The sequence below is a fragment of the Nomascus leucogenys genome, chromosome 18 (genome assembly GCF_006542625.1).
Source record: "Nomascus leucogenys isolate Asia chromosome 18, Asia_NLE_v1, whole genome shotgun sequence".
Lineage (NCBI taxonomy): Eukaryota > Metazoa > Chordata > Mammalia > Primates > Hylobatidae > Nomascus > Nomascus leucogenys.
In genome coordinates, this window is record NC_044398.1 from 89,200,706 (window position 1) to 89,228,017 (window position 27,312).

The window sequence follows — 27,312 nt, forward strand, 5'->3', positions numbered from 1 at the left end:
TTGGGAGGCCGAGGTGGGCAGATCACGAGGTCAGGAGATTGAGACCATCCTGGCTAAAATGGTGAAACCCCATCTCTACTAAAAATACAAAAAATTAGCCGGGTGTGATCGCGGGTGCCTGTAGTCCCAGCTACTTGGGACGCTGAGGCAGGAGAATGGCGTGAACCTGGGAGGCGGAGCTTGCAGTAGTGAGCCGAGATCGCACCAGTGCATTCCAGCCTGGGCGACTCAGCGAGACTCCATCTCACAAAAAAAAAAAAAAAAAAAAAAAAAAAAGAAGAATGCAGCAGCTTTGGCCCAATATCAAGCTAGGTTCTTTTTGAAAGGAATATGATTACATCTCAGAAATGCTTGTAAAAGTCTTCTTGCATCTCATTGGCCTAAACTAAATGACATACTCAGAGTTAAACCAATTGCTTATGATCAAGGGAATGTAATGATCTAATTGGCCAATTGTGAATCACATGTTCACATCTAGAGCCAATCAATACCATCCCCACCACCACATGGCCTGGGAATAGGTCACGGTCTTTTTTTTTTTCTTTTTTTTGGGGCAGAGTTTCGCCCTTGTTGCCTTGGCTGGAGTGCAGTGGCACGATCTCGGCTCACTGCAACCTCTGCCTCGTGGGTTCAAGCGATTCTCCTGCCTCAGCCTCCCGAGTACCTGGAATTACAGGCGCCCGCGATCACACCCGGCTAATTTTTTGTATTTTTAGTAGAGATGGAGTTTCACCATTTTAGCCAGGATGGTCTCGATCTCCTGACCTGCCACACCAGGCTAATTTTTGTATTTTTAGTAGAGACGGGGTTTCTCCATGTTGGTTAGGCTGGTCTCGAACTCCAGACCTCAGGTGATCCACCTGCTTCGGCCTCCCAAAGTGCTGGGATTACAGGCGTGAGCCACCGTGCCCAGCCTAGGTCAGGGTCCTTTAAGGGAGGTATGAAAGGACCACAAATATGGTTATCTACTATGCCTTGGAGAATTGAGTGGGACCCACCTAAAAAAAATCATGTTTAAAACCACTGCAAAAGTTGCAAGTTCCATGTCATTTTTTTTTTTTTCTGACTGGGAGGGGCCTTATTCCAGGGTCTTCTAGGAGTTATCGGTCAGATGGTGACTTGATTGCTGCTCTCTAAATAGAGCTTTCACATCCGAAATGACTCTTCTAACTTTCTGCAGAGCTCCCACATCTGTTCCTTCATTTGATCTAAATTTAACAGCATTCCTATGAGTCAGAGAAGTGAAGTAACTTGCTTACAGTCACACAGCCAAGCCAAACTTCCTGCCTCCCAGCTTACAGAGCAGTGGGTCTACCCATCTTGATCCTGGGGTACTGACAAGAAATATTTTGGAGAAGTTAGATAGGGCAGAGACAGAAGTAGACGCAATTTAACATGAAGGATTGTGAAGGCAAAAGATGAACCAGCCAGCCTAGTCTCTGGATGCATAAGCTCCAAGTGTGGAGGAGACCCGGAGAGAAAAGCAGACTGTTCTCTGTGTTTACCTGTAAGCACAGGTAAGTACAGGACCTTCTGGGAGACCCCACTGATTTTGGTGGCAACAGCCTTCCAGTGAAGACGGGAGGGAGTGAGCCTGCATCTTTAAGGATCACACAATCTCATTTTAATTATTAACTTGCTGCATTATTAACCGATCAGCTGTGTGAGGCAGAAAACCAAGGGTCAGAACTCCAGGGCAACGATCCATTCCTGGTGCCACCTCCAGCCCAATAGTTTCGAACTCTTCTCGGGGCCCTTTCAGAACTTGATGAATGATAGCAAGACTTCCTTCCAGAAAAGTGCAAAATTTGTCTGCAATTTCAGGATTCGGCTAGGAATGCGGCTGCAGGTATTTCCTACCGGTGTGCTGAGGGGCTTTCCACATCCGGTCTCATGTAGTCCCAGGTCCCCTATATTTCTTGGTCTCTTTCTGAGTAGTGATAACTCCTAAATGTGGATGCAGGGAGAGGAGGAAGAGGAAGAGATGAGGAGGTAGGACTTAACAGCACAGGCCTGAATTAGTTGGGGAAGAGAGGAAAATAAAGTTCTCTTTGCTGAATTGCCCTTCACAAGGCACTGGTCAAACAGACCTCTAAGCGGACAGTCCCATGGATGAATGTGCATGCCTGTGTGCATCTGTTTCCAAACTTCAGCCATGCAGAGACACCTCCAAGCCTTTTGTTTCATTTCACTTGCATTGTGACTGTTTTCCTTTAAAGCAATACACTTACACTTAAATTTCTTTCCAAGGGAAACTTTATATTACTACCAGACATGTAGAGCCGCAAATGTTATTTGAAAGGGATTAAACACTCAGAAAACCAAACAATAGTATGAAATCCTAGCTAGCCTCGATAACTGTCCTTCACTCTGAGCCCCAAGATGTACTTTCTATTTAAACAAAAAAAGAGGCAGGGTGTGGGGAGTGTTGAGGTGTTGGGGGATGAGAATAGCAGGGAAAAGAGATGTTAGACACCGAACTGAGACTTTTTTATTTTTTATTTTTTATTTTTTTGAGATGGAGTCTTGCCCTGTCACCCAGGCTGGAGTGCAGTGGCACTATCTCAGCTCACTGCAACCTCCGCCTTCTGGGTTCAAGCAATTCTCCCTGCCTCAGCCTCCTGAGTAGCTGGGATTACAGGCGCCCACCACCATGCCCAGCTATTTTCTTTTTCCCTTTTCCTTTTTTTTTTTTTTTTGCATTTTTAGTAGAGATGGGGTTTCACTGTGTTGGCCAGGCTGGTCTCGAACTCCTGACCTCAGGTGATCCACCTACCTTGGCCTCCCAAAGTGCTGAGATTACAGGTGTGAGCCACTGCACCTGGCTATTTTTTTTTTTTTCTTTTTGAGACAAGAGTCTCACCATGTTGCCCATGTTGGAGCGCAGTGGCGTGATCACGGCTCACTGTAGCCTCTGCCTCCCGGGTTCAAGCAATTCTCCTGCCTCAGCCTGCCAAATAGCTGGGACTGTAGGCATGTGCCACCACGCCCAGCTAATTATTATTATTTTTAATTTGTAGAGGCAAGGTCTCACTATGTTGCCTGGGTTGGTTTCAAACTCCTGGCCTCAAGTGATCCTCCCATTCCAGCCTCCCCAAAGTGCTGGGATTACAGGCGTGAGCCACCTTGCCCGGCACTGAGACTCTTGATATTATCAGGACTGAAATGATTGCAAGAAGACTGTCGCTTTCTCACCAAAGGCTTCACTCTTATTTCATTCTCCATGCAATTGGGAAACACCGTGATTTATTTAACAAATATTTATTCAGTTGCCTGATAAGTGTTCTTGGCCCTAGGGGAGAGGAGGGGAGGGCATGGGGAATAGACATGGGTCCTGCCCTTCTGGAGGGAATATTTTCATGGTGGAGACAGACAAACAACTAAGCGAAAAATAAAATAATTTCAAATGGGGTTGAGTACTATTTAAAAAACTAACATGGGGTTACAATAGTGAGTTGTTGAGGTGTGGGAGGTGCGAGGGTGGACTTCACATGCTAGAGGCAAGATCAGGAGGTAATTTGGTCCTCCAGTGAGTGAGACTGGCGTTCCCAATAGAAAAGTCATGTTCGCGGTTGGATTCTTAAGCAGTGGGAAAGTGGTTAGCAGCTGTAACTTGATATCCCAGGCATAATCTGAAGGACACTACAGAGACCTGCTCTTTGCCCCTGATTCAATCAGAAAGCAAAGCAGATGTTGTATTAATAGTTTTCCAGTCCAATGGCCAAGAGAAAACAAAATATGTCATACATGTGGTTGTGTTTAAAGGCAAGATTACAACACATGTTCAACAAACGTTCGCTGTTGCTGCAGCAAGGAATTCCATCCATAATCGCAGCTGAGTTAATCTAATTAACTGCAAATGAAGACGCCTGTTTTCAAGTGCGGCCAAAACCGTCAGGGTACGCAGTAAATTTACAATGTTTTCCCCTCTTCTTTCCTTGCAAGGCCGCAACCTGCCATGCTGTTTTTAAATGCCCAAGGGCTGGTGACAAGAGGATTTCCCTTTGCCGTCTGGACCTGATTGTCTTCGAGGTAAAGATTCAATACCCTTAAGAAGTTAGATTCTAAAAAGTTATAAATTGGTGCCACTGCTTTTGATTGCAATTGATCAATTTCTGGATAGAGACTGCACAATCCATGAAGACACACAACACTCTCAGAAGTCACTGCTCCATGCTGTGCCCCTCATCTCTGCCTGGGAGCTCGGTATCTCTTCCTCCCACCTTGCTAACCAGCACGTCTGCCTTCACTCAGAGCGCTCAGGACATGGGTGTAAGCCACTCAAAAACAGTTCTTGAAATCTCAGGTTCAATACTGGCCTCCTAAATCCTAGCGATTCCCAGAGGAGTGAGAGGTGGGAGGCGACAAGGATGAAAGGCTGATTTTAGCTCTGTATTTGGGGCCTCTTGAATCATCTTTGTTTGATGGGAAACTGGGAAGACTGGGGGAGGATAATGTATTAAGCTCATTCCATTGAAAAGACCTCACTAAGATATCAGGAAAAAGTCAAATGATAATATGAGATTTACAAACCACAGGCGGTTTGCCTTCTTATCCCCTACAGGCTGAAAGCTCCAGGGTCATGACATTTTAGGCTCCCTGAGGCAGAGGGGTTAGAGTATGGGCTTTGGACTCAGGCAGCCCTGAGTCCAAATCCCAGCTCTACCATTTACTGCATGTTAAACATTCGTAAATTGCTTAACCCCTTGAGCTTCAGTTTTCTCATCTGGGAAATGGGTATGACACCATCTGCTTCTCAGAGTTGTCCTGAGGATGGGAGATGATGCCTATGAAAATGTCAAGGTCAGCCTGGCGTGGCAGCTCACGCCTGTTATCCCAGCATTTTGGGAGGCCGAGGCGGGCAGATCACGAGGTCAGGAGATCGAGACCATCCTGGCTAACATGGTGAAACCCCGTCTCTACTAAAAATACAAAAAAATTAGCCAGGCATGGTGGCATGCGCCTGTAGTCCCAGCTACTCGGGAGGCTGAGGCCGGAGAATCGATTGAACCTGGGAGGCAGAGGTTGTAGTGAGCTGAGATTGCACCACTGCACTCCAGCCTGGGTGACAGAGCAAGACTCTGTCTCAAAAAAAAAAAAAAAAAAAAAAAGAAAAAGAAAAAGAAAATATCAAGGTCGTTGCCTGCCCTATAGTTTGCACCTGCGTTCAGTAAACAGTAAGTTCTCACTGCCACCCTCACCTTCTCCAGATTTTCACTTTTCCCTCCCACTTTCCTCTGGAGGCTGCCTGCACTCTAAGCCATCTCTATGATGTCATCTAACCCAGATCTTTCCAATTCTTCCTAAGACCAGACGTTTTTCAGGGGCAATGCTGGGTGACAGCCATTAGTCCAAGCTGTGGCCAAGGAAAGTGCTCTATCCCTGTCCGAGGGCAATTCCCAAGTGGGTTCCCTGTAACAATAACGAATGCCTGTGAGCATTCCTTGCAAGAATTATTATTATTATTTTTGAGACGGAGTCTCACTCTGTTGCTTAGGCTGGAGTCCAGTGGCATGATCTTGGTTCAATGCAACCTCCACCTTCTGGGTTCAAGCGATTCTTCTGCTTCAGCCTCCCCAGTAGTTGGGATTACAGGCGCCCACCACCATGCCCAGCTGATTTTTGTATTTTTAGTAGAGACGGGGTTTCATCATGTTGGCCAGGCTGACCTCAAGTGATCTGCCCACCTCAGCCTCCCAAAGTGCTGGGATTACAGGCATGAGCCACCACACCTGGCAATACTAATTTTATTTTAAAAGGAATTCTGTGGTCTTATTAATTTAGGAAATACTTAGGGATTCACAGTGCACATTAGCATATTAAGGGTTCTGAGAAATCCTGTAGCAAAGAAACCCATTTAGCTTTGTTTATGCTAACTTTCCCACTTGATCTGACCTGGCCACATCCTGTTATCCTTCTTTTTTTCTCAGAGTGCTTTCCTTTAACTCCTCTCAATTCATCCTCCCAAAACCCTCTCACCCCCTTTCACAGAGGTGGAAATGGGGTTCAGAGAGGTGAAGTGACTTGCCCATGATGGCTCAGCTGGGTAGCACCAGAACCAGCTGCTTTCTTCCTGAGTCCAAGGCTTTTTTCTCTACATCTGGAAGAAACAGCTGAATACATCCCTTTCTGGCTAAACAACCATAGAATCTATCAATCATTGCCTGGGCTCCTGGGATGACATCGCCCAACAATTTCATTTTCTCAACAATGGGAAAACCAGAAAAGGGAAGTGATTTGTCCAAAAGTGACAGAAACAGGGGTGGCAGAGCCAGAACTGGCACCCAGCCTACTAACACCCAGGCCAGGCCATCTTCACCCTATGCCTGGGGCCCACCTGTCTGGCTGAGACCCCTCAGTCATCTTCAGTACAGCTGTCTTCCCTCCAATACTAGAATACACTGTCCAATACATCTTTCTATGGTAACAGAAGTGTTCTATAGCTGTGCTATCCAGTATGGTAACCACTAACTACATGTGGCTATTGAGATGTAGCTAGTGCAAATAGGAAGTAAATGTTTAATGCTATTTAATTTTACTTAATTTACACTTGAATGGCCACATATGGCTAATGCCTACCATATTGGACAAGGCAACTCTAGAGGTCAGAAAGGAAGGCCAGGCACGGTGGCTCATGCCTAAAATCCCAGCATTTTGGGAGGCTGAGGCAGGAGGATTACCTGAGCCCAGGAGTTCGAGACCAGCCCAGGCAACATAGGGAGACCTCATCTGTATAAAAATAGCCGGGCATGGTGGCACCCACCTATAATCCCAGCACTGTGGGAGGCCGAGGTGGGAGGATCACTTGAACCCAGGAGTTCAAGACCAGCCTGGGCAACAAGGCAAGTCCCCATCTCTACAAAAAATTAAAAAATTATGGTAGCCTGAGCCTGTGGTCCCAGCTACTCGGGAAGCTGAGGCAGGGGGATTGCGTGAAGTTGAGGCTGCAGTGAGCCATGATCCTGCCACTGCACCCCAGCCTGGGTGACAGAGCAAGACCCTGTCTCAAAAAAGAAAATAAATCATATCATGGTGAGTCTACTGAGATCTACTCAGTGTAATTATCACATGAATACAAGATTCTTGTAAGAACTGTTGAGGCTAAACTGCCTGGACCTTGTTGGGGGCTAAATTCTCTTTCATCAGGGCACAACCTGAGATGTCTTTGCTCAAGCTATTCCTTCCTTCCGTGGCAGCATCCTACCCAGCTTCTAATCTAAGCTCAAACACACCCTCCTTCAGGAAGATCTGCTGTTCTACCTTCTCCCCACCAAGCAGAGTGAAGGGATCCTTCTTTGGAACTCCCACTCTCCTTTATTTATCTCCAGATGGATGAAAAAGGAAGAGAGTTTCTGTTTTGCTAAAAGCCCTCTGGTGAACAAGTGGATGAAAGAGGAGAGAGTTTGCCTGGGGCGGGGGTGGAAGGGGGAGTCGTGGCAGGGGCAAATGCTAGGTAGCTTGAGAGGGATAAAGAAGATGTAATTAGAGAAGAGGGGTGATATGTGATTTAACCTTCTCCTTTATCTGCCCTACAACATCTATAGTGAAAGTTGACATTACAAACCACAGTGACACGTGGATAAAACTCACGATGTTGGGGGAGAAGAGCAAATCATATGCTTCACAATGAAAACACTCAATATCCTAGGAATAGGAGGGAACTTCCTCAACCAGATAAAGGGCATCTATGAAAAACCCAGAGCTAACATCACACTTAATCGTGAAAGACTGAATGCTTTCCCTCTAAAATCAGAAACAAGAAAAGGATGTCTACTACTGCCACTGCTATTCAACATTGTTCTGGAAAATTCTAGGCAGAACAAGTAGGCAAGAGAAAATAAGAGGTATCCAGATTGGAAAGGAAGAAATAGAACTGTCTCTATTTGACAGTTGTCATAATCTTGTACATAAAAGATTATGAAGAAGCTACCAAAAACTATTTGAATGACTAAACAAGTTTAGTATGGTTGCAGGATACAAGATCAATATGCAAAAACCAGCTGTAGTTCTTCTATATGTTGAAAACAAGAAAATTTAGAATGAAATTAAGAAAAATTCATTCACAAGAGCATAAAAAGGAATAAAAAATAAGGCCAGGCATGGTGGCTCATGCCAGTAATCCCAGCACTATGGCAGGCTGAGGAAGGAGGATCACTTGAGCCCAGGAGTTTGAGACCACCTGAGCAACACGGCAACACTCTGTCTCTACCAAAAATTTAAAAAAATTAGCCAGGTGTAGTGGCCATGCCTGCAGTCCTAGTTACTCAGGAGGTTGAGGTTGGAGGATCACTTGAACTCAGGAGTTTGAGGCTGCAGTGAGCTATGATCTGGTCACTGTACTCCAGCCTGGGTGTCAGAGAGACCGTGTCTCTAAATGAAAATAAATAAATAAATAAATAAATAAATAAATAAAAGAAAATTTTAAAAAAGAATGAAATACTTAGGAATACATTAACCAAAGAAGCATGAGGCTTTTTACATTGCAAAACTATATAACATTGTTGAAAGAAACTAAAGAAGACCTAAATAAATGAAAAGACATCCCATGTTTATAGATGGAGAAGTTTAATATTAAGATAGCAAAACTTCTCAAATTGATCTACAGATTCAATGCCATCCTTTCAAAATACCAGCTAACTTTTTTGCAGAAATTAACAAACCAATCCTAAAATTCATACGGAAATTCAAGAGAATCAGAACAGTAAATCTTTAAAAAGAATAAAGTTGAAGGGCTCATACTTCCTGAGTATTAAAACTTAGTACAAAGCTATAGTAATCAGATAGTATGGAACTGACATAAGGACAGACATATAGATCACTTGACTAGGCTTGACAGTCCAGAAATAAACCTTCACATGTCTGATCAATTGATTTTCTACAAGGGAGCCAACACAATTCTGTTTTAAAAATGGTGGTAGGACAACGGAGTAGCTACATTCAAAAGAATGAAGTGAGACCCTTAACTCACACCATAAACAAAAACTAATTCAAAATGGATCAAAGACCTAAATGCAAGCATTAAAACTACAAAACTCTTAGAAGAAAACATAGGAGGAAATCTTCATGACCTTGGATCAGTCAATGGATTCTCAGATATGATACCTAAAGCATAAGCAACAGAAGAAAAAATAGAAAAATTGGACTTTATTTTTTTAAGAGATGGGATCTTGTTATGTTGCCCAGGCTGGACTTGAAATCCTAGGCTCAAGTGATCCTCCTACCTCAGCCTCCTGAGTAGCTGGGACTACAGACATGTACCACCATGCCCAGCTAAATTGGACTTTAAAATGGAAAACTTCTGTGCTTCAAAGACGTCAAAAAAGTGAAGACAACCTACAGAATGAGAGAAAATCTTCACAAATTGTATATCTGACAAGAGACTTGTGCCTAGAATCTATAAACAATGATTACTACTCAATAATAAAAAGACAACCCAATTAAAAATAGGCAAAGGATCTGAATAGACGTTTCTCCAAATAAGATAAATAAACGGCTGGTAAACACTTGAAAAGATCCTCAACATCATTTGCCATCAGGGAAAAGCAAATCAAAACCATGATGAGATGATGAGATACCACTTCACACCCACTAGGGTGGCTATAATAAAAAAGACAGATCGTAATAACTGTTGGCAAGGATGTAGTGAAATTCGAACCATCATCACACATTGCTGGTGGGAATGTAAAGTAGCACAGAGCTTTGAAAAACTGTTTGGCAGTTTCTCAAAAACTTAGAGTTACCATATGACTCAGCAACTTCCCTCATAGGTATATAGAAGAGAAATCAAAAGATATGTCCACACAAAAACTTGTACATGAATGTTCATAGCCGTATTATTCATAATAGCCAAGAGTGGAAATCACCCAAATGGTAAACTGATGAATGAATAAATAAAATGTGCTGTATATATACGATGAAACATTCTTTGTCAATAATGAAGAACTGATCCCTGCTGCAACATGAGGGAACCTAAAAGCACTATGCTAAGTGAAGGAAGTCAGATTCAAAGGTCCATGATTCCATTATAAATGGCATTCCATCTGTGGAATTCCATATATGGAATGTCTAGAATAGGAACACTTCCTTTCTATAGAGACAGAAAGGAAATTAGGAGTTGCCAAGAGAGGATGGGGAGACTGGTGGGTGATGGCTAAGAAGGTGGCCGTGTTTCTTTCTGGGGTAAGGAAAATGTTCTGAAATTGATTGTAGTGATGGCGGTACAACTCTGAATTTACTGAAAGCCATTGACTTGTACATTTTAAATTGGTGACTTGTATGGTGTACGAATTACGTGGCAATAAAGCTGGTTTTCTTTTCTTTCTTTCTTTGTTTATTTTAATAGACAGGGTCTCACTCTGTTGCTCAGGCCGGAATACAGTGGTGTGATCATAGCTCACTGCAGCCTTGAACTTTTGGGCTCAAGCAATCCTCCCACCTCGGCCTCCCAAGTAGCTGAGACTATAGGCATGTGCCACCATGCCCAGCTAATTTTGTTTATATTTTGTAGAGACGAGGTCTTGCTATGTTGCCCAGGCTGGTCTTGAACTCCTTGGCTCAAGTAATCCTTTTGCCTTGGCCTCCCAAATTGCTGGAATTACAGGCATGAGCCACCACATCCAGCTAATAAAGCTCTTTAAAAAAAAAAAACAAGTTGCATATAGATACATACAACATATCATTTATATGAAAATATTGAAATATGCAAACAATACTATTGTTTAGAACACATACAAGTGCAGCGAAGGCATACAGACATGCATGTGGATTATAAAGGCACAAATTTAGGGTGGTAGATACAAGCCCAGGAGGGGATGGTTAGTTAGTGCATGAGAGAGACACAGTCTGCTTCAACTATCATTGTAACTTTTCCTTTTCTTTTTTCTTTTTTTTTTTTTTTTGAGACAGAGTCTCACTCTGCTGTCCAGGCTGGAGTGCAGTGGCGTGATCTCGGCTCACTGCAACCTCTACCTCCTGGTCAAGCGATTCTTGTGCCTCAGCCTCCTGAGTAGCCATGATTACAGGCGCGTGCTACCACGACCAGCTAATTTTTTTTTTTTTTTTCTCTTTTGAGACAAGTTTTGCTCTTGTTGCCCAGGCTGGAGTGCAATGACACAATCTCGGCTCGCTGCAACCTCCACCTCCCGGCTTCAAGTGGTTCTCCTGCCTCAGCCTCCCAAGTAGCTGGGATTACAGGCATGCGCCACCACACCCAGCTAATTTTTTGTTTTTAGTAGAGACAAGGTTTCATCATGTTGGTCGGGCTGGTCTCGAACTCTTCATCTCAGGTGATCCACCCGCTTCAGCCTCCTAAAGTGCTGGGATTACAGGCATGAGTCACCACACCAGGCTAAATTTTGTATTTTTAGTAGAGATGAGGTTTCACCATGTTGGCCACGCTGGTCTCCAACTCCTGATCTCAAGTGACCCACCTGCCTCAGCCTCTCAAAGTGCTGGGATTACAGGCGTGAGCCACCGCACTCAGCCGTCACATTTCATTCTTAAGCTTGGCAGTGGAACATGATATTATCCCACATACCTTTTTCTGTTTGCTTGAAATTCTTCGTGAAATAATTTCCCAGGCATTTTCCAATGCTGCAGAAACTGGACATGTGTATTTGATGGATGAATTGGGGGACTGGCCTGGGGGGCCCTGGACTGGAAGAGCTGGTCCCTTTCAGGTTCCCCACACTCAATAAACATTTCCTGTATTGAATCCAGCAATCTCTGAGACATCTCCGGAGCATTCTTTCTCATAGTTGGTGTTCTGCAGAAAATAGTCCGGCCTTTGCAACCATCCAGACAGCTCTGATTTGAGTCCCCACTCTGCCCTCATTACCAGCATGGCCTCTCACAAATTACTAAATACCTCTGGGCTTTACTTTCCCATCTGCTAAATGGGAATCATACCACCTACTCCTTGAAACTCGTGATGATGGAATGCAGAAGCCCTTGCGAGGTGCCCGGCTTCCCCTGCCTGCTGAGGACGAGGCTCTCACTCTCTGCTGAATCTTTCTGGGTGATGCAGGTTGTACTGGACCGTACATTCCTTTGCACAGTGTGTGATCGGCCATCAATCAGTACTCCCTGAGTAGAACTGACTTTAAGAGCCTCAACTTCCTTCCTCTCTTCCTTACTACTTTGAAAAGCCAAGGGAACCAAAGGCTTCTGAAGAGAGCTCCCTTCATTACTTAAAAAAACAAAGAAATGTAGAAATAAGCTGGCTCTGTCATTCTCCATGGATCGTTTTTGTATTCCCAGCTGTTGTTCATCAGTTCCTGGAGGCTCACAGAGCAGTGCCAGCCCCCAGGGGCCAAGGAATGGGATGATGGTGTGTGAGGATCTGGATGTAGCCTTCCCCCCTCCAGTCATGCAGGCTCCTTCAGCCCTTCCTGGAGCACAGAGAGTTGAATGCCTTGGCCCAGGCCCTTGGCAGTGAGATTTGGTCCCTGCTGATTGCAGCCCGGCACCTGGGGGAGGACCGGGCCTCAGAAACTGAGACTGAGATCCAGGTGGACAGACAGGAGCTGGGTCTATGCTGACCAGGGTAGATGGAAACGCTGGCTGCCCAGAGGAGCTTCTGGAGAAAGCTGTCATGGAGGTAATTCCAACCCAGGAAGTGCATTCTCTGAGCTTTGGGCCCTGAAGCTTCCTTCTCCAAATGTCAGTTGCAGCACAGAGCTCAGCACTTGGCCATTCCTTCATTCCCTCTGGGACTTGGCTGGTTTGTTTTGGGAAGGTTGCAGTCCCTGCATCTGGCTCACGTCTCAATGTCATCCAAAGTCTCTGTGGCCAATGGGAAAGGGAGCAGGGAGACAGAGCCTCATGGGGCCCCGTGGGCTGTGTCCTGACCAGTGGGGGAGAGCCTGATCATGGTGCCCCTGAATGGCCCCAAAGGAGGTCAGAGCACAGGCTTTCTTTACACTGCTTCCACCCGACCCACAGTAACCCCACTGTGACTCCCTGGGGTTGCAACTTGGCTGAAAAGCGATACATCATTCTAGCTTCACCCGTGGACCTTTGGGATCCCTTGAGGCCCCATGTGTTCAGTGCCTGACCCTGATTAACCTGTGGTCCTTCTGGCCTAGGGCCTGGTATCATGGAACAGGATGGGCGGCTTTGGGAACCAAGGGAAAAGTGACAGTCCATTCTCTCCACCCCGGTCATTTGTCTGCAGTCCAGCTAGGCCATTCTCCCATCCACTGGATGAAGGTCCTACAGAAATCAAGGTCCGGGGCTGCCACCAAGCCTTCTGGCTTCTCCAAGGAGTTCCTGGGGCTCATGGCTTGCTGTCCACAGCCCCTGCCTGCCTCCCACTAATCCTCCATTCTGCTGCCAAAACCACCCAACGAACCCTCAAATGGAACTGTGTCACAAACCTGCATTATGGACCCTGCTTGCCTCTCCTCCACAGACTGGAGGCCCACAGATGGGTTTTTGCTTGTCCTGCATTGAGATTTTTAAAAATCTGGAAGTTGCCCAGCTTCCCTTGAAACGCCAGTGGGCTGGAGCTAGTGCAAGTCCTCCTTAAGCAGGTACTTAGGGAAGAGTCCTCACTATTCCCTATTGTCTCACATCCAGCCTCCTTCCCTCATGAAATGCAATGTCTGGTGCCTGCATACTTTTGAGTTTCCCCCCTCTAGTCTCCAGGCAAAGGCTACTGTAGCATGGCAGGGAGGGAAGGAAGAAGGAAAGAAGTGTAGAGGAAGGAAGGAAGGAAGGCAGGGAGGGAGGGAAGGAGTGAGGAAGGAAGGAAGGAAGGAAGGAAGGAAGGAAGGAAGGAAGGCCGGCCCCAGCTGGTGAATGCAGAGGGGCTCAAGCAGTGGTCTTCCCTGCCAGGACCTACGTGCATGCTCTGCAGAGCAAGCTGGGAGACGCCTCTGTCGGGGAACCACCGTTGCACTGCTGTGGCTCTGGGAGCCGCAAACTGCCTGGGGGCTGTTCTCTGATTTCCAAACCACGGCAGGGAAGAGCACTGTGAGCGTGCGGGGGTGGAGGGTGGAGAGAGACAAGAAAGCAGGAGCAGAGGGAAGTGGAAGGGGCAGAGGCGTGCTGCTTAGCAACCGAGGAAGAAAATTTAGAGAAGTGACAGGACCATTTCTCCCAGTGCCTGAAAGGGAGGATTAAAAAGAAAAAAACAAAAAACTCGTCACACGCCTACACTTGCTCATCTTGTTGTGGCGGCTCTCGGAGTGTTGGCTGGAATTCACAGGGCTCCTCTGCAAGGGAGGGCCGTTGTGGAGGATGCCCGGCCAGCCACGTGTGATGTGGGAAGAGCTACAAAAAACTAAGTCTTCAATAGCTCAAAGGGGACCATCTCTGTGGCCTCTCAAGGGGAGGGAGTGAAGCCTTGCGAGAAAGATGTAAGGACACAACCTCACCTGTCTCATCTTTTGTCTCTCTCACTTCCTCCTCCTAAGTCTACCAGCATCTAGAGAGAAAGGTGTCGGAGGACTTTCCTTTTCTCCATCTTTCTCCCAGAACCTCACGAACAGCCCCAACCCCATTCCTTCCTCCCCACCGAGAATTCTCTGTTGCTTTTCTTTCTTAATTTGATTTTCTCTGGCTCAGAATCGAGATCAAAAGAGGAAATTCTTTCCAGCCTTTTAGGAATAATTCCCAGAATCTCCCCCTGGAAATGCATACATAATTACCATAATTATTTAAAGAAATCTTTCGTGTTCTCTTACCCTCTTCTTTTCCATCTCTCCTGCAGGCTTGGGGAGGAGGGGAGAGGGAGGAAGCTTCAAGAGTGTCTTTGTGGTTGCTGGTTGACCAGTATAAACAGTATTTACACATTTAGAGTGGCAGACTCACCAGTATGTGAGAGAATTGGGACTTACAGTCCAGTGACGAAAATGATGGCCTGGATAATTAGGGGTAGTGTGGTGATACAGTTTGGATGTTTGTCACCTCCAAATCTCATGGTAAAATGTGATTCCCCAATGTTGGAGGTGGTGCCTAGTAGGAGTTGTTTGGGTCACAGGGGTGAATCTCATGTGAATGGCGTGGTACCATTCACATGATGCAGGCAATTAACATGAAATATACCCCTCCAGCATTCAACGCAGCAGAATCACCTAGTAGAAGTTATTCTCTTTCTAATTTGTTTTCAGTTGTTTTAATTTCATCGAGTCTCAAGTTGGTGCTAGCCTAGGTCATTAACACCTCCCGGACACTTGCTAACCTTGCCTTTTTTTTTTGGACGGAGTCTTGCTCTGTCACCCAGGCTGGAGTGCAGTGGCATCATCTCAGCTCACTGCAACCTCCGCCTCCTGGATTCAAGCAATTCTCCTGCCTCAGCCTCCCAAGTAGCTGGGATTACAGGCACCCCCAACTTTGGCCAATTAATTTTGGTATTTTTAGTAGAGACAGGGTTTCACCCTGTTGGCCAGGCTGGTCTTGAACTCCTGACCTCAGGTGATCTGCCCATCTCAGCCTCCCGAAGTACTGGGATTACAGGTATGAGCCACCATGCCTGGCCCAATCTTGCCTTTTAGCAACCATGACAGCACCAGTCTTCAGGCTTACAGCGAGCGAGAGCAACTAGCTATCATTTAATCGTAGTGTTGCTTTTGGTTGTATTTATTTTCTACAGACCATGAGAGGGGCTTTTTGTTATGGCTGGTTCCTTTTTTAGAGGAAAGACAAATAATGAATCAGTAATAATTGAGTTGGAACAAGGATATAGTGTCTCATGGCAGAGGCCTGAAAAAGAACCCAGATTGCCAGCCCCTATTCAAGGAAGTGGGCTCCCCAGGTGGCAGGCTGCAGATCAAGCTTGGGGAAGGCTCTAGTCTGAGGTCAGTGGGTCCAGCTGGTCAGCAGATGGCAACGAGGGCACTTTGGATGAGAGTTGTGGTCGGAGCCCGCCGGCCTGGTTTTGCAGCCTGCTTGAAGCCCGTCTCTTCCCTGGGGTGACAGAAGCCAGTTCATCAGTGTTCACCGTGGGGCACGAGGCCAAGGAGAGTGGGTGGCTGCCGAAGTCACCTTCGCTTTTGGCGGCCAAACCTGATTTTGCTCTGGGCGATCATTGTTCACTACTCTCAGATCTGGGTTTGAGCAGACTGGACCCACCTTGGGCCGTCCGCGCTTGTCTGCATTGCTCTGGCTACGGTGATGGCTTCTAGATGGGTAGTGACATGCAAAGAGGCTTTTGCTGGGAATGCTGGGGCTGGCTCTTTCCCACTGGCTTTGAACCCAAGAAGGGGAGATGCTGGAACCCCTGTATCCTCTACGAGGAGGGCACTCACAGCAGAGAATGGAGCCGAGAAACCCGATCCTGATGGTATGGGTTCCGTCCTGGATCCAGCTGTGCCTGAAGCTAGGCTCTACCCTTGGCCGCCTTTGGAGCTACCCACCAAGCCAATAAATTCGCCTTTCATGTAATCCAGTGAGGATCAGTGTTTCGGTCGCTTGCAACCACAAGCGTCTTAACTGATGAAATGGCTCATTGCAAATCCTTGGCCACTGAGAGAGAAAGAACTCAAAGGGCATGTACTGCGGACATGGGTGAGGGACACTGTCACTATATCCATACCCCAGCATAGGAGAAGCTATCATTGTCACAGGAAGCTCCAACATTTAGATGATCATGTACCAGGCACAGGCCAAGTGCCTGGCATGCAATGGTTTGTTTAATCCTACGTCGGTTTATTTTGATCACCATTTTACAGATTAGAAAACTGAGGCCCAGAGACCCTCTGTGGACCTCAGTGGCAGAGCTGGGTTGGGTTCCATGACACTGTGTCCTCCCAGCTGCCCTTCTGTAGTAAGCAAGTAGGTTGCTCACTGGCAAATACAAAACTCAGACACTGTGTGATGGGAAGGGGACAAAGGGGACAGAGAGGTGTGGTTGTCAGGAGACACACAATGATACTCGTGTCCCCGGTGATGTGAACGCCACCCCCAGGAGCTGTGTGTACCCAGCCTGCATGGCTGTCCACAAGCCCTACAGAGAGGAAATCAAACTGCTTTTACTCCTGATCAAAGACAGAAAGGCAGAAAAGGCCCTGGCTTTAGATCATTAGCACTAATGAGCCGTGTGATTTGGGGAAAACCATTTCATCTTTCCAAGCCCCACTGCTTTTCCCATCTGGGACATGGGGAGACCCCGGCCCTTGACTCACTCACCTCACTGAGCTCCTGGAGCATCAGATGTGAAAGGTGATTTGCAGGATGAAAAGAGGGGCTACGGATGAAGGGGATCAATCCCTTGACTTGCCAGCGGTGAAAGAGCAGGTGTAGACAGATAGATGTAAATCAATGACCTATGCGTCCTCCTCTCCTGCTGGGGGCTGGGAAGGGGCAGTCCAAGGGGTGACCCGAAAGGAACCCTTCTGTCCCCGAAGCAGAGAGAGATAACTGTGAAGCCAGAGAAGCGAGTGCTGCTACAGGCACTTGGGAGTTTATTTTTACCCGGTTATCTCTATCTTGAAATGTCAGGCTTGGAGCCGCCTCTCTCTCTCTCTCTCTCTCTCCCTCCAGCCCCCACCCCAATGTAGCAACGCAGCCTGGAAACAGGCACCCTCTCCTCCTCTGCTTCCTCTGCCTTTCCATGAGAGTCACAGTGCTATGGTGACAGGAGGCATGGAAACACTGAAATAGAGAAGGGGGAGGCGAGACCATTTATTTGGGTCCTGGAACAGGCTTACTTCCTCCTAGAAACTGAAGGTGCAGAGGAGGCCCTCAGTGTTGCTGGGTACCTATTGAAATGTTTGTATCATATGGGCTCTTTATGCAGCAGGGAAACCCCACTTACACTGGCTTAAAGAGCATTTAACTGGTGGAGGCCACTAAAACCTCCAGCGATAGGCCTGGCTTCAGGCGAGGCTCGATCCTGGGGCTCAATGGCGTCACAAGGACACAGCATTCTCCATCTCTCACTCTACCTTCTGTGGTGTTGGCTTCATCCTCAGGCACCATGCGATGCTCCCCCACAGCCCCTAACAGTTCCAGAATCTTCCCCATAGTCACAAATGCCTGCAGTGGTTCTAAACTTTGCATCTTTATACTGATGGCTCCCATGGAAAAGAGAGAAAGCTTTTTTTTTTTTTGCCAGAAGGCTCTAGACAATGTCTTCTTGAGTTTCACTGGCTCTGACTGGGTTCTGTGCCCATCCCAGAGCCAGTCACTTTGGTGTGGTGATAGGAAGTGAAAAATATTTCTGACTAGCTTGAGCCAAATCCTATTCCCAAGAACAGGAAAGCAGTGGCTTCCTGAAGGACACATAGGGCATTGTCTCAAAAAGGAAAGAAATATGCTGAGCCACAAGCAGGGACCTGTTATATGGTTTATTCACTTTGCAGTTTCACCCTCTCCTACCCAGGAAAGCCTCTGAGGTTAGAAGTGACTGTTCTTTTTTTTTTTTTTTTTTGGAGACAGCATTTTACTCTATCTCCCAGGCTAGAGTACAGCGGCGAGATCTCAGCTCATTGCAACATTCACCTCCTGTGTTCAAGTGATTCTCATGCCTCAGCCTCCTGAGTAGCTGGGACTACAGGCACATGCCACCACGCCTGGCTAATTTTTTGTATTTTAGTAGAGACAGGGTTTCACCATGTTGCCCAAGGTGGTCTTGAACTCCTGAACTCAGGCAATCTGCCCGCCTCAGCCTCCCAAAGTGCTGGGATTACAGGTGTGAGCCACCATGACCAGTCTTTTTATTTTATTTTATTTTATTTTTTTGAAACAGAGTCTCACTCTGTCACCCAGTCTGGAGTGCAGTGGCATGAACATGGCTCACTGCAGCCTCAACCTCCCAGGCTCAAGAAACAGACCAATATTAATTTATTATTATTTTTCTTCCTTCTTCTTGTTCCTCCTCCTCCTTCTTCTTCTCCTGTCTTCCGTCTTCTTTCTTCCCTCTTCATCTTCTTCCTTTTCCTCCTTCACCTTCTCTTTCTCCTTCTTCTTCGAGACAGGGTCTTGTTCTGTGGCCCTGGCTGGAATGCAGTGCTGGCATCATAGCTCACTGCAGCCTCAAACTCCTGGGTTCAAGTGATCCTCCTGCCTCGGCCTCCTGAGTAGCTGGAACTACAGGTGTGCAACATCATGCCCAGCTAATTTTTAAAAAATTTTTTAGAGGGTCTTGCTATGTTGCCCATGCTGGTCTTGAACTCTTGACCTCAAGAGATTCTCCTGCCTTGGTCTCCCAGAGTGTTGGGATTATAGGCATGAGCCACTGTGCCTGGCCAATTTCTTTTCTTTCCATCTGTATGTTTACCTGGGGCTCTAAGTTCTAAGAATCCCAGGTCTGTTACTCCCAAAATTTCACTGAGGCCACAGAATCTCCCCGAGGTAGATCAGTAAGTTCAGGTTGAAGTGTCATGTTTTCACCTGCCAAAGGCTTCCTCCGCATTCAAAATAAAATTTGCACTGTACACCTGGCCTGCCCGTGACTCACCCCCTCGCTGAGTTTTAGCCACACTCACTTCTTTTTATTTATTAAGCCAATCTGCTGTGTGCCTCAGAGGCTTCTACTTCCTGTTTCCCTGTGTCTAGAATGCTCTTCCTTTAAATCTTTGCACAGCTGCTGCTCAAATGTCACGCTCTCTGAGAGGTCTCTGCCAGTCTAGCATGTAAAAGCACCTGAAATTATTGTGTTTGTTGATGGTTTGAGTATCTCTCTCCTTTCTCTAGACTGTAAGCTCCATGAGGCAAGCATCATGCTTGTCTTACTCACCTGGTTCCTGGTTCTGTGTCTGGCACAATATAGGTACTCAAATGTTTGTTGAATAAATGAATGAAAATTCTTTTTTTTTTTTTTTTTTTTGAGATAGGGTCTTGCTCTGTCACACAGGCTGGAGCACAATAGTGCAAACATGACTCACTGCAACCTCCACCTCCTGGGCTCAAGCTATCCCCCTATCTCAGCCTTCCAAGTAGCTGGGACTATAGGCACATGCCACCATACCCAGCTTTTTTTTTTTTTTTGGTAGAGATAGAGTCTCACTGTGTTACCCAGGCTGGTTTGAACCCCTGGGCTCAAGTGATCCTCTTGCTTCAGCCTCCCAAATTGTTAAGATTAAAGGCATGAGCCACTACGCCTGGCTGAAAATTCTTTTCTGAATGTCCTTGTAAACTTTTTCAGGGCAGGGCAATTTCTTACATTTTTCTTGGCTTTTACTTGGTGCCTACAAAACACTGGGCATAAAAGAGACAAAATACAATAGTATTTTTTCAAATAAACTAAAGCTCTCTGCTGAAGGGATTGGCTTAAAGTTGCCCTCACATTAGTACTGAAAGATACTACATGATGCTAACTGCTTCTTTGAGGAATTTTCTTCCCAAAGCCATTGCATGTGAACATTTGAGATGCACCCCATGTCTGCGTGAAACTGCAAAGGGGAACGTGGGGCCATCTTTCTATCCTGGTCTCTGAGTGTGGTGATAGAGCCACCATATACAGGCAAAAATCTGAAAATGATATCATGGGATGATGCCATTGTTTACTCCTTTACCCAAATGAGGTAGAATGAGAAGAGTGTCTTTTTATCTGTCACTCTGTCCACTGCAAACCCATAAGTCAAGGTCACAACCCTAATGTGCTGATCACCCAGGTGGAACCCTCATTTGTGGGCCAAACTCTCCCTGAGACCTATCAGCCTGTGACAGTCCTCAGGACAATCAGGTGAGAGTGTGGATGGCCCCACGCGGCTAATAGAAACTCAAAAGCACACCTTCTACAGAGAGCTGTTGGTTGTCCCCGTACTCAACAGACAACACGCCATTGGGTGCATCTCAAGTATGCCTAGCCTTCGTCCATTCTCTGCCTACCCAACCAGGCCTATCCCTCTCTTAGACTCTCACGTTGCCCCTTGACCTTTGTCTCACGGGTTCTCCATCATTTGTCATGATATCTTTATTTAGGTGATTATTTCATTAATATCCACCTTCCCCTTTGGACTCCAAACTACTCAAGGGCAAGGCACAATCTCTTTTGCTCACTGCTGTATTTTGTCACCCAGTCCTGTGCCTAACACACAGACCATACATCATCAATACTTTTTGAATGGAAGAATGGATGAATGGAAGAAAGAAGAGAGGCTAAATATTTTCTCTGTCAGTCAGACCATATCACCTCACCACCACCTTGTCCCCTTCATCAAGGTTTCTCCTGTGCCCACAGTAGTATCTGGCATAGAGTAGAGGGTCCACAGATATTGGGAGAAATGAATGAATGGACACTGCTCTTTGCCTTCTCAGAGAAGCCTGGTTACCTTCTTTTTGTTGTTGTTGTTGTTGTTGAGATGGAATCTCACTCTGTCCCCCAGGCTGGAGTGCAATGGCGCGAGCTTGGCTCACTGCAACTTCTGCCTCCTGGGTTCAAGTGATTCGCATGCCTCAGCCTCCTGACTAGCTGGAATTACAAGTGTGTACCACCGTACCTGGCTAATTTTTGTATTTTTAGTAGAGATGGGGTTTCACCATGTTGGCCAGGCTGGTCTTGAACTCTGGATCTCAGGTGATCTGCCCACCTTCGCCTCCCAAAGTGATGGGATTACAGGCGTGAGCCACCGCGCCTGGCTGCCTGGTTACCTTCTTAAGGATAAATGCATGGAGAGAGAGAATGAGGGGAAGCTACATGATATGGTTTGGCTGTGGGTCCCCACCCAAATCTCATGTGGAATTGTAATCAATCCTTGATGATGGAGGGAGGGGTCTGGAGGGAGGTGATTGGATCATGGGGGCGGGCTTCCCCCTTGCTGTTCTCATGATAGTGAGTGAGTTCTCACTAGATCTAGTTGGTTCAAAGTACATGGCACTTCCCTCTTCACTCTCTTCCTCCTTCTCCAGCCAGGGATGATGTGCCTGCTTCCCCTTCACCTTCTGCTGTGATTGTAAGTTTCCTGAGGCCTCCCAAGCAATGCTTCATGTACAGCCTGTGGAACCCTGAGCCAATTAAACCTATTTTCTTTAAAAATTACCCAGTCTCAGGTAGTTTTTTATAGTAATGTCAGGAAGGACTAATGCACTTCAATATACAAATATACTGAACCAAGCCCAAAGGCTGCATTTAGGTCACTCCCTTCAGAATCAATGGCGCTAGTTCTCGAGGTCACTAAACCATCAGGCCAGCAAGGGAGGAGCTTAAAGTGCAAACTGAACTTGTTTGCAAGAGACAATGCTCCTTTGGACCCAAGTGCAACCAGTTCTGGGGTTAGATGTTTAAAGTTTAAGTGGGTCATGGCTCCTGGTCCTTATCACATAGCCTGAAAAAAAAACAAAACAAAACAGCATCCCAGGAATGGTATCAGACCTTAGGAGATAACCTGACCCCAGTTTCTGCTAGCAAGTCAGAAGAAAACTGAAAAGGAATGGATTTTGCTTCTCCAAGGCCATGCCCTTCTTACTGGGGGATATCTGAGTCCCAACGAGGTCTCTTTGTATCTGAAGATCAACCAACGAAGGGCTGGAGATAGTCAGTCTTTGTCAATCATTTGTGGATGACAAAGAGTTTACAAATCTGTTCTGCAATCACCAATCCAAAACCAAACACCAAAAAAAAAGAAAATAAATAATCCCCAAACCGTACTGAGAAACCATCATAAAACCAAATCTCCAAACAGTCTGGGTTTCAAGCCCACCGCAGCCCAGCAAACAAAAGTGGCTCACCTTTGAACTATAGAATCCCTTCCAGAACCAGAAGGAAAGGGAAAGGGGTTTACGGGTCGTCTCAGAGTTGTAGGCTCTGGCTGGTTCCCAAGATGAGTTCATTACTTATTCTTAGAGACTGGACTCAAATTAAACAAACAGCACCTATAAATAGAGTGAGGATACGCTCAGCTTGGTGTCACTGGAAGGTCCTTTTTGCAGGGACAGACGTGCTAAATGGATGTTCTCGGGTTACCCTGCTGGTACTACGTGGGGGAAGAGTTGTACTTTTTCTTTCCCTGTGTTGTCCAGGAGAGGGGAAAGAAGCAGGTGAGTCAGACTTTGGGATTCAGTTCAATTCTGTCTTCATCTCTAAATGCTCATTCACATGTTAAGTTAGAAGGAGCTGTAGAGGAAGGATGCCGCTCTACAAGATGACCTGGCTGAGCAATTTGGCTGCTCCCCCTGGGAATGGATCCTGGTTCAGACCGCATTGACAGAGTGTTCTGGTCTTTTAGATTAGATTGCAAACTCCCTACGGGAAGGCACCAAGTACTAGGATTTCCTCTTGGCTTCCCTCTTCCTGCCAAACGCAGGAATGGATAGGCTTTCCATGGCGGGTCCTGAACTGTGAATTAAAAGGACCTCGCTATGCACCCTGATCTTTATGGTGGGAAACAATATGGGCCCATGTTCCAGACCTGGTGTGGCTTTGGTTTTAATCACGCTGAAGAGCATGATGGGGAGGCGGAGTCATCACATCACCATGATAGACGAGCGGGGGCTAGAAACCCCTGGAATAACCGTGAATAAATACAAAGCCATGGGGCAACAAGGTCAACTCACTATCATAATAACCAGAGTCAATAACATTGATTCAGCCCTTGACAGGTCATTCTAGGCACTATTCTAAATGCTTTGTAAAAACTCACTTATGGGCTGGGTGCTGTTGTTTATGCCTCTAATCCTGGCACTTTGGGAGGCTGAGGTGGGAGGATCGCTTGAGCTCAGGAGTTCAAGACCAGCCTGGGCAACACAGCAAGACCCATCTCTAAAAAAAAAAATAATTTAGGCTGGGTGTAGTGGCTCACGCCTGTAATCCCAACACTTTGGGAGGGCAAGGCAGACGGTTTACCTGAGGTCAGGAGTTTGAGACCAGACTGACCAACATGGAGAAACCCCATCTCTACTAAAAATGCAAAATTAGCCAGGCATGGTGACGCATGCCTGTAATCCCAGCAACTTGGGAGGCTGAGGCAGGAGAATCGTTTGAACCCAGGAAGCAGAGGTTGCAGTGAGCCGAGATCGTGCCATTGCACTCCAGCCTGCGATACAAAAGCAAAACTCTGTCTCAAAAAAAAAAAATGTTGTTTTTAATTAGCTGGGCATGATGGTGTGCGTCTGTAGTCCCAGCTACTCAGGAGACTGAGGCAGGAGGATCACATGCAGTGAGCCGTGGCCACACCACTGCACTCCAACCTGGGCAACAAAGCGAGACCCTGCCTCAGGCAAAAACAAACAAAACACTAAAATAAAAGAAAATAAAAACTCATTTACTCTTTCCAAACCCCTATGAGGTAGGGACTCTATTATTATTTCTATTCTACAGATGCAGAAACCAAGACACCAAGAGATGATGTGCCTTGCTCCAGCCCACACAGCTGGGAAGCCAGGTTTGGAAGCTAGGCAGTTTAGCTCCAGAGTCAGGTCTCTGATAGTAAAAATTAAACACGTAGAGTAGGTATCTGTTGGTTTTCCTGTCCGGCAGCCTTCCTCCCTCCCTGGATGATCACAGATCTCTGGACCACCTCTTCCTACTCTCAGCTGGGTGGTTCTGGTGCCTCGTCTTAGAGGGGAGCCCTCACTAGTCCTGACCCGAGCCTGCACCTGCCCATCAACGGGTCTTACAGGCATGGCCATGGGACATAGATATGGCAATTGCAGTGAATCTCGGGACTTTAACTGGCAATGCTAGGATGAAGACGCACTGGATTTCCCTCTGGATTTGAACTGAGAGCAGGCAGCTCTGAGAAGTGCCATGGTTACCTTGCTACCCCAGCGGGAACCCGGCTGAGGATGAAATCAGTACTGAGAGGAAGCAGCATTGAAAAACAGATCTTGGTGGCATCCTCTGAAGCCTGAATCCAGCTAGGCCTGGTGTTGGAACCCACGCTTCAACTTTGCACTTTCATGAGCCAATATTTTCCCTTTGCTTTTCAGGCTGGTTAAAGTTGATTGGCTCAATTAACATCCTGGCTCCATTCATAAACGACAGCCCATTCTTACCCACTTCTCTAGCCCTATTGGGCTGTTCAGAAATGCATGCACTGGTCAGTGCAGTGGCTCACATCTGTAATCCCAGCACTTCTGGGAGGCAGAGATGGGAGGATTGCTTGAGGCCAGGAGTTCGAGACTAGCCTGGCCAACATAGCAAGACCTTATCTCAAAAAATGTTTTAAAAATTTTAGGCCAGGCACGGTGGCTCACGCCTATAATCCCAGCACTTTGCAGTGAGCAGAGATTGTGCCACTGCATTTCAGCCTGGGTGACAAAGTGAGACTCCGTCTCAAAAAAAAAAAAAAAAAATAGCCAGGCATGGTGGTGGTTGCCTGTAATCCCAGCTACTTGGGAGGCTGAGGCAGCAGAATTGCCTGAACCAGGGAGGTGGAGGTTGCAGTGAGCCGAGATCGTGCCACTGCACTCTAGCCTGGGCGACAGAACACGACTCCATCTCGAAAAAAAAATCAATAAAATAAAAAGAGAGAATTTATAAGGAATTTTCTCTGTTTTTGCAAATACTTTGCTGTCCTTCACCTCCTAACAAACAAACACAAAGGTGGGGGTGCTTAGCCCCTATTCCTGCACCTGAAGTCTGGTGAGAGTTTCTAGCCCCTATTCCTGCATCTTAAGTTCTCTGAGAGGCTGTGGAGAGTTTGATCAGTTTGCCATAATCTAACGAGTCGAAATAATTTATTTTGTTTAAAACTAATTACCAATTCAATCGATTCTAATCCTTTTTGGGTTCATTTGTGAGCTAAAGCTAAGATTAGAGAAAGGGAAGTGACTATGGGGGCTGTGTGACTCAATCCTGAGCACCTGGAGGGGGAGAGACTGTGGCTAGGAAGCTGACATTGGCTTACACCCCCAAAGTTTGTTGTGGCAGAGTATGTTTTGTACTATGTGACTCACTGGCCAGGAAAGTGAAGATGAAAGTAACTTCTTGCTACTGGGTGGAAGCTTTAAGAGCTGGTGTGAGGTGTGCCTTTTCCTACTTCAGCAGTTTCTATTAGCCTGGGTTTCTGAGTGTCTCTGATGAGTGCTATTCCTCCTTTCCAGTTCTAATAATCACTAGACATGTAGCAGAAGTAAGAAGTAAACCTTTGTTGTTTCAAGCCTCTGATGCTTGGGGATTGTTTGTTATCCCAGCATAACCTTACCTACCCTGACTAACACAGTGTGGAGGATTAGATATAGAAAATGACGTACAACTGAGATACGTTTATACACACACTAGGATGGCTGTAATAGGCTGGGCACAGTGGCTCATGCCCATAATCCCAGGATTTTGGGAGGCCAGGGTGGGAGGATTGCTTGAACCTAGCAGTTCAAGACCAGCCTGGGCAACATGGTGAAACCCTGTCTCTACAAAGAAAAATACAAAAATTAGCCAGGTGTGGTGGTGCACACCTGTATTCCTAGTTACTTGGGAGGCTGAAGAGGGAGGATCACTGGAGCCTGGGAGGTTGAGGCTGCAGTGAGCTGTGATCACGCCACTGCACTCCAGCCTAGGCAATGGGGCAAGACCCTGTCTCAAAAAATAAATAAATAAATAAATAAATAAATAAACAAACAAACAAACAAACAAATAAAAACAAGAATAAAAATACAAAGAATAGCTCTAATAAAAAAGACATAGTACCAAATGTTACCAAGGATGCAGAGAAACTAGAATCCTCCTGTACTTTTTATACTGAGAATGTAAAAAATGGCACACTCACTTTGGAAAACAGTTTGACCATTTCCTAAAAAGTTAAATGTAAGTTTCCTATACAGCCAGCAGCTCCACTCCTCGGTATCCATCCAAAAGAAATGAAAACATGGCCGGGCGCGGTGGCTCACGCCTGTAATCCCAGCACTTTGGGAGGTCAAGGCAGGCGAATCACAAGGTCAGGAGTTGGAGACCCGCTTGACCAACATGGTCAAACCTCATCTCTACTAAAAATACAAAAATTAGCTGGGCATGGTGGCACATGCCCGTAATTCTAGCTACTCAGGAGGCTGAGGCAGGAGAATCATTTGAACCCAGGAGGTGGAGGTTGGAGTGAGCCGAGATTGTGCCACTGCACTCCAGTCTGGGCAAAAGAGCGAGACGCCATCTCAAAAAAAAAAAAAAAAAAAAAAAAAAAGGCTGGGTGCAGTGGCTCACGCCTGTAGTCCCAGCACTTTGGGAGGCCGAGGCAGGTGGATCATGAGGTCAGGAGTTTAAGACCAGCCTGGCCAACATGGTGAAACCCCATCTCTACTAAAGATACAAAAAATTAGCCGGGAGTGGTGGCGCACACCTGTAATCCCAACTACTTGGGAGGTTGAGGCAGGAGAATCACTTGAACCTGGGAGGTGGAGGTTGCAGTGAGCCGAGATCGCACCATTGCACTCCAACCTGGTGAGACTCTTGTCTCAAAAAAAAAAAAAAAAGAAAGAAAAAAGAAATGAAAACGT

General features: G+C 46.4%; 1 long non-coding RNA gene across 1 annotated transcript; it reads left to right on the top strand.

Annotated features, from left to right (window-relative positions):
* The first annotated feature begins 1,360 nt into the window (after positions 1-1,360).
* On the top strand, positions 1,361-8,065 carry LOC105737855. The gene is made up of 3 exons (XR_001113542.2): positions 1,361-1,517; positions 3,946-4,032; positions 7,545-8,065. It is a non-coding gene; the product is annotated as an uncharacterized LOC105737855 (long non-coding RNA).
* Positions 8,066-27,312: the final 19,247 nt, after the last annotated feature.